The sequence below is a fragment of the Anopheles coustani genome, chromosome 3 (assembly GCF_943734705.1).
Source record: "Anopheles coustani chromosome 3, idAnoCousDA_361_x.2, whole genome shotgun sequence".
NCBI classification, from domain to species: domain Eukaryota; kingdom Metazoa; phylum Arthropoda; class Insecta; order Diptera; family Culicidae; genus Anopheles; species Anopheles coustani.
This window is the reverse complement of record NC_071288.1, coordinates 97,510,507-97,518,089: the sequence shown is the minus strand read 5'-3', so window position 1 is coordinate 97,518,089 and position 7,583 is coordinate 97,510,507.

The following is a 7,583-nucleotide window of genomic DNA, read 5'->3' as shown; positions in this document are numbered from 1 at the left end:
ACTTAAGCTGAAATCCGCGATGCAGGGTATATTAAATCGATACCAAAACGGTTGCAGGCAAAATTGGGTCCCAAAGATAGTCACAAAAAATATTAACTAAATGTGTTTTTTAATTTGATCCCAATTTGGCCCTCACATCATGAAGTACATAGATATGTACGCTCAATTTTGCGTTGTTGAAAAAGGACCTTTTTCCACACACACATTTTTTATTTTACCATAAATTTGTAAAAAAGGGTATATTTGTGTTGTCTGACGAATTTGCTATCAATATAATCCTCGTTTGGTTGTATGCTCAATATTGCAACTGACTGTATGTATGTATCATATTGATGGTATTTTGGAGGGTTATTCGAAAAGTATGAGATAAAGCACGAGTAGAGTTAGAGAGCTAAAACTTGAGTTGTTACTGTTTGGAAAAATACCTTACGAGGGTTTTAGCTTAGCAACAGGGTCATAACTATTTCGTCCTTAATATAATTGATGACATAACACCAAACTTATCATCATAGCTTTACTCAATTGAGAGACCAAATAATTCCAAAACGATGATCTTAACCATATTTTCTACTTTGGACGTTTTATTACGAAAATGGTATGCCAATTCCGTTAGATCCCTTGTACATTAAAACAAACAGGATCTTAACGAGATTGATTCTATGCAGTACCATAATGGAAAATCTATCACGACAATTTAACGAGTCTCAAATCCATTCCCCCAGAGTTAACACTGGCCAATCTACCAAAAACCATAAAACGACATAAAAATCCGCAGGGTTTCCAAAGAATTTCTAACACAATGCCAACTAGATCAACTGATTTTACCTATTTTCCTTATTCTTTAGAAAAGTGATGGTGTTTCCTTTTAATCAATTCATTAGACTTGTCTCAAATCAAATTAACATCCTGACATCGCTGAAGCAGAATTTCACTCGAGGCGATAGAACAACTAAACCTTACCTGGACCCAACATGCACTGCTGAAAGCTTTCACTAATCTAGGCATTAATAATTTATCTCTTCCGAAACGAAAACAACCCACCACATTCCCTAAAACAGCAAATTTTAGGGATCGGATGAAGGTGATACTGTACCGAAAAGGACATAGTCTCCATACCAAGATCCCACAACTCTTCCGTTTGCCTCGTGTCATCATCGTCATTATATTGGACGACGACGGTTTGCTTTTCCGGGGGCCCAGTTCCGGTTTGCGGTAAAAGATACGTTTCCCGCTCCCGGGTAAAAGATAATAAACGCTGAGATTTAGGGAATTTAAGCTAACCCAAGTTGAAACTTCAGCTCCTCTTTGCTCTCTGCACCCAATGGTTCGTACACGTTAAAATCCCAGCGGAACATCTTTGGATTTGAAGTTATCCATAAAACGAACTGCTCGTGTTTCAGCAGCAAGTTAGAAGAAGCTTCATTTTCAACCCTCAGAGTCGAAAATTATGAAAATTTGGGACATTTTTCAATGGTTCAACGTGTAATTTAATTTTCCCCATCGGACGTGCAGTGCTTCTTCGTTTGACCCGCCTGCTTCTTTTCTGCCGTTACCACTACCAGTCTTTTGCGGTATCAATAACATCCAATTTTCACCGGAATTTCGATGAAAAAAAACAAAAACGAAAACTTCTCCAGAACTAAGGAGACTAAACTTCCCGACTCATTATTAGAGCCATAATTTTTACATATACAAACAGAAATTTTAATTAAAAATAATCCCCACTCTCCAACACACCGGGTTTCCATGAACGTCCAGCAAGTACTGCCACTGCAGCCTTATTTAAACGGGAAAGTCGTAGGAACCAAAAATGCTACCTAACGTCGGTACGCTTTGCTTAGGCTTTTTGCTCTAAGTGAGACGGAGAGGGACGATAGGGTTGTGATACACGGCATGTTCGTGGCTACCAACGAGTTGCTTACGTGCGAGCCTTTGCAATGGTACACGCGATTGCCATACTTGCGCAATTAACAGTCCGTAAAAATGCAAATGTTCGCATACCATCCCGTAGATGGAGGAGCTTCAAACCTATTTGCCACCAGCACCCTAATACTTCTTGACCTTCGCCAGGCATTGCGGTCAACCTATTCAAACCTTTACCATATCCCAAGCCAAGCACAAATACACGCATGGTTGCGTTTGCGTAGAAAATCATGCGAACCATTTTCAAACTCACCGTCGTCTACATCCTCTAACATTTTTCCGCTGCTATTATGGCCAGGCGGTAGATGGTATTTTGTAATTTAGCAAACTAATTTTAAAACTGACGAGTAAAAACTACACTTAATTACTCTAATTGTTTTCCATTCCCACTGCACCAAGGTCAGGGTAAGAGCGAACGAACAGAGTGGATGTGGTGCAAATAGTGTGGACGTATTGCTTTTACTCATTGCAAACTCGTAGTGAGAAAATTTACGATTTTGAATATATTGCCATTTAACTGCATGAGCCGTAAAATAATACTAGAATACTGATGGTTTTGCATAGTTTACTTATTTACGATACTCTATGTCTCACAAACGCTAGGGGTGCCCATGGCGCAGCGGTAGCGCGAGGAAACACCACACCACAGGTGTGGGATCGAATCTCGAGTCTGGCACCCTCCGGTATTACGAACGGCTGACCACCGATCTATAATATACCGTCTTTCGGTCACACAAACTCTCTTCGGAGAGAGGCCTTGTCCCATTAGGGGATGTCGTGCCACATAAAAAAAAAAAAAATGTCTCACAAAACGGGGGTTCGCGACAGCCGAGCGCCGGTTAGACAATCGGCCCATGAGCACCGTGGCTAACCACTTCGACGGCATGGGTTCGAATCCCAATCGGACTCTCTCCTGTACGAGTGGACTGACTATGCATGTACTGAGAGAAGCCCTTCTTGGGGCAGGCATGACCAAAAACAACAAGGTTGTTTCGCCAAGAAAAAGAAGTCTGTCAAAAATACCGTTTAACTCGTCGAAATTATTTGAATGCTCTTTGATATCTTAAATAATAACCTAGGCAATGTCTTAACACACAGTGTCACAGACACAATGAGTTGTATAAATTGATCCAAATCAAACAGACTTTGTATAGCATACTGTACCATATTCACGTACTCAACATTTAGATTCTAGTATAAAATAATTTCTCGAAAATGCTCGAAATAATTTGCAAAAAATTGATTTTCACTGACACGACATTTTATATGACACGACATTCCCAAGTGGGACAAGGCCTTTCTCCGAAGAGAGTTTTTGATGACCGAAAAACGGTATATTATAGATCGGTGGTCAGCCAGCCGTTCGTAATACCGGGGGGTGCCAGACTCGAGATTCGATCTCACACCTGTGGCGTGGTGTTTCCTCGCGCTACCGCTGCGCCATGGGCACCCCCAAATTGAATTTTGAAGATTATGTAAAGCATAAAACACATAGAAGTAAGCATTTTTTATGTGGACCAAAACTGGTATACAGGTTGGCCTTAATTGCGACAAAAAATTTGTTCGTGAATTGATAATTTTTCCAAGTTTATCGTTATATGGTTGACACAATGAATGCGACAATTTCTTTCGTGGTGAGCTTCCACTAAGTGTGCCAAAAGTGGAACTTTTACACTAGTAAGTCCGCGAGTGGAAATAACTTAGAAATGATTTAATCAGTACGTTCCCAAATGAGTAGAGAGTTCCGATACTACAACAGACCAAACCTCTTGTGAATGGGACGAGCAAGTCAGACTTGAAAGTTAAAAATAAATCTACTACCTCTTTCTCCCATCATACTTCCCACCTTTGCAATCGCTATTTGTCGCAACAAACATGCTGGCAAACTAAATTCATAAACTCGCAGTATGGAATACCAAGTTGCGGAGAGCAAGCGCGGTTGAAAAGTACTCCCCGGAGTGTCCTTACCCTTAAACGATCCGAAGGCAATAAATTTGCCGCCTAATAAAAAATGTCCTCCATGCGCAACCAACAACCCACCCCTTCCTTTCAGCAGTTCAGTGCAACGAGCACACTAGAGACACAAAACAGGATCTGTACGTTCAACCTTCTGCAGATCTTTTCTTATCTCAGTATAATTTCGAACACCACCCTCATTTCGATTTGTTCGGATTTTTCTTACAATCATCCGCCTTCCGCCAGCCCATCCACTCGTAGGTTTTTTTTGCCGACGACTCCTTGCGCCATTTGCCAGCATTATGGAAGCTTTAATTTTCTCGCTCGATGCCGCACAAATGATAAAACTATAAAATTACACCCTCCGTCAAATGCACTCCACGTCTCAAAACCCTAGTGCGTACATTTGGCTGAGCGCGTGTTTGTGTGGAAGTGTTATATGAAGGAGCTAAAACACCATGGAATGTGCACATTGCAGTCAGTCGATGCTTGCGGCCAATAAAGCAAATAGTCACTGGGGTTCACTAACTACCCGATCCTTGTCTAGAATTTTTTCCCCTTTGGAATTTTGGGAATCCTATTTCCGTTCTCCATCCTTTTTCTCTCTTTTTATCTCACAATTTTCCTTTCTTCCCATTTCTCTCTCACGCACACAAACAAAATCAGTCTCTCACTCCACCCAGATATTTAATGTTACTTTGCTCTTTCAAACACATGAAACCAACGTTGTGTTATATCTCAGTTGCGCAAACGGTGCAATTATTGGCTAGGCGGTGTATTCACTCCTGCCGTGGGCTAATTTCGCTGTTAAAAGTTTATCTCGTTTCCTTGCACCACCAAGCTACATGCAACCGTTGGGATCAAAAGATTTTTTCTTCATTTTGCTGTCCCCTTTGGTAGGAAGAAATTTATGCTTCACTTCGAATTGTTTCGTTTCGTTTTTTCGTTCGCCCATGTTACGAATATTCCAGATAGAACTCTCCCCTCAGCGATAAAATTCCAGACTCTATAAAATTGCGCACCAAATCGATTCCAACTTTGTTGGAGGGATGCGGACGTTGTAGCATACATACGTGTCGAATTAAATCCTGTTGCAGCCCAAACCTCACAGTTACATACACACACGCACACCTGCTTTATTCCTACTCCACACAATTGTACCCACTATGCGAGAGTAGTATAAACTTTAATATTCAAAATCAATGATTTTGAACGGCTAATGATTATTGAAGATGATTTTAAAATACTGTTTCTTTTCTTAAACTTAATATTCTACCCCACTTAAATACCCTTTCGTTTACTTGGCATAAATTCATGTGTAAATGTAAATTCATTCAAAGGCCTCCATGCGGATCGATTGTTGGTGGTGTTATCATTTCGACGGATGCTAGGAAAATAGTTCCTTTCAAAAAGTTTGTCAAAATCTATCGGAGGGGAATTGCTATATAAACTTCAAAGTGTTCAATTATACAGAACATTAGCGTTAAATTATCAAACCAAATATTGCGTAGTTGCACGTCTGAGATTTATGAAAGGTCCACAATTAGAGTCCTTCCGTGCGAAAATAAAGAATCTATATACTCTCTCGATATTGATAAGAATCTATATGATTAAGACCCATCGCAATTAGCTCTTATTGGAGAGGTTTTCGTATATAGGTGGTTAGTATTGCTAAAAGAGGAAATTTTCTATCGTTTTTCGTCATAGTAATAACTCTCGAAGGACTTAGATGCACAAAGGCTACGCTGATTGGAAAGCAAAAACTTTGTCCACATCTCGATCACGTCCCCTGCGTGCTGTTATCATTGGCGTGACTGCAATGACCTTCAACTGCTACACTTACCCTGATGTAGATAATAAGGTACAAAGTTTAATTGAACCTTCTTTCAAGTAGATCACTACTTCATCTCTGAGCCTCATCCTATGCTGATACTCCAGTTGTCCTGTTACCGCTATAGCTAGTTAACTGGCAGAGACTATCAGCTTGAATTTAACAATTAAGTTAGTGATGCTACATTTTTGTAAACTGCTAAGAAAAATCTACCGTAAGTTCCAAACCTTCCCATTTGTTGAATCAACTTCTGCCATATTGATCGACTATGCCAGAGATCGACTTTTGCCATAACCGATTTTATTCCCATGCATTAATCATACATCGATACATTTCACACATACATACATTTCTAGTTGGAAAATAAAAAACAAGATATTTTACAGTTTACCACCTTAGCTGTAATTTCCATGAACCACCAGCGCCCTCTTCCAAAGCACTGATGACGCAATAGTAAAAATGATAATGAAAAATAATTGAGCGAAACTCCTTTTGAACCTAACTTGCACCCCTTTCCAATTCGTTTTTTTATCCTGCTTCTTCGCGTAATTCCCATTAACACTACGCTCCTCGCTTAACCAATAAAAGTGCCGATTTACCAGGGCGGTTAGTGCCTCGTCGGTTTAATCTATTGTTTCCTTTTCACCGGAACTCACGCAGTCAGTTTCATCCTCCTTCTTTTGTTGCAACTACCGCCACCTTGTGTCGCGTGTCATTCTGTACTTTTATTTTGCTCGATACGGTCCCTTCCTCTTCTATAGTTTTATAAAAATGGTGAATGAAAACGGCAAGCGCAATGAGCAAGTGCAGCAAATTGTGCCGCTGAGTTGTTGGCTTAGCCGTCTTCACGCCACCAAAAGCGAACGAAAAGTTTCTCATCTCTAACATTGAATCCCACCGTGCACTACTATACCTCTCACCATCGCTTTTGCATTCATATAATTGCAAGGAAAAAACTCTAAGTTTCCATTTCATTTCTGTAATATTATACGAAACCCAACCAACTTTTGCCAACTTCCTTCCTTTTGGGTTTATTTCCTCCTATAGTTTCCATTGCGTTCATTTCGCTTGTTTTTCACGCTGCTGGAGAATAGTTTTCCAATCTCAATTTCAACGCAACTGGAATGATGATATTTATTTTGAGGTAGCAGTTTTCAGTGAATCATGATTCACCACAAAAAAAAATCCCTCAAAACATGAGTAACGCAAAAGGTCCCGGTTGTGATATAAGCAACAAAAGACGGAATATAAATCCAGGCCCTTTTGTTTCACGATTGGTGCTAAATTGTGGCATGTGAAAGTAGCTGAATTGCTAGCTGAACGTGTGAATGAAGCTTTTCGATTCAAACATTTAGGTATCGTGAGTTTTGATCTTCTAGCCTCAGTTGCACGTTATAAAAAGCCACAATCATACGGATACCATCTTACCAGAAGAAACTATAAACGTCTTCTTTTTCTCAGTCAATTGCCATTGATTCTGTAATGAATGTACAAAATAGTTAGTATTGGTAACATTTCTAACAAAATACATTTCAATTGCAGTCCATCCTGGCTAAAGGTGAAGAATAGCCAGGAAATTGACATTTTGCGTCTAAATCGAGTAGCAAGAACCAATCAGCGATGATAAAAAATATATCAAATGTGGGTTTCCTTAAGTTTTCTCCTTTTCTCGTTAAGATGATTTGAAAGGTGTAATTTTTCCCCACATAATCTCTCCTCTTGCTCGCACATCTGGATCTGAAACATTTGATGTGAAGCTTATGCCCAACATGTTCAATACATAATATGTATGGCAACCACAAAACTTGCCAAGTGAAATCAAATGGGTACTGTGTTTTTAAAATATATTTTCCCTCATAGATTATGTTGGGTT